We start from the raw sequence: 637 nt of genomic DNA, 5'->3' as shown, positions 1-637 counted from the left end.
CCGTGAAGAAATCAGCGGAAAAAGATCCCACAAAAAACCAGCATGGACTCTCTCCCAGTAAAAACAACAAGACGTGGCAGGAGAACAAGAACAACTGACAAAATGGACTGGTGATTCCATTTTGGGGGCTCACTCTGATGTTACAAGGGAGTAAGCCAACAGGTAAGAAAGGATTCAACCCCTATATCCTGTGACAGTATCAAAGAACTTTGCCCTTTCTTTTCTTGTAATGGCATAGGTAGGGCAATAACTTAGATGAAGGGGGCCTAAAAATGAATAGACAGTGCTATTCACCTCTTAGTTGGAACATTGTAACACCTACCTGAATAAGTCATTTTCCAGCAAAATTAGTCATTTGAAAACTTAAGAGATGGACTGATTTCATGGCATTCAAAAGTGTTTGTTTGTTTCAGATTATTTTGCAGAGCTGTACTGAATTTCCCTGATGCCATGGCAGGTGAAGAGGTAGGAAATCAAACTTCTGTCACCGAATTTATCCTCCTGGGATTTGAAATTCTTCCAGAGTTTCAAATACTGCTCTTCATCCTCGTTCTTATATTCTACATTGCAACTGTGGCTGGGAATGTCCTCATCATTGTGCTCATCATAGCTGTTCAGCATCTGCACACCCCCATGT

The 637-nt window shown here is 41.1% G+C and overlaps 1 pseudogene; it reads left to right on the top strand.

Annotated features, from left to right (window-relative positions):
• Positions 1-450: 450 nt before the first annotated feature.
• The window catches only part of LOC112549017, a 1,013-nt pseudogene continuing 826 nt past the window's right edge, over positions 451-637 (top strand).

The sequence above is a fragment of the Alligator sinensis genome, unplaced genomic scaffold (assembly GCF_000455745.1).
Source record: "Alligator sinensis unplaced genomic scaffold, ASM45574v1 scaffold1087_1, whole genome shotgun sequence".
NCBI lineage: Eukaryota > Metazoa > Chordata > Crocodylia > Alligatoridae > Alligator > Alligator sinensis.
Note: the sequence above shows the minus strand (reverse complement) of the source record. Positions and strands in the feature narration are given on the sequence as shown.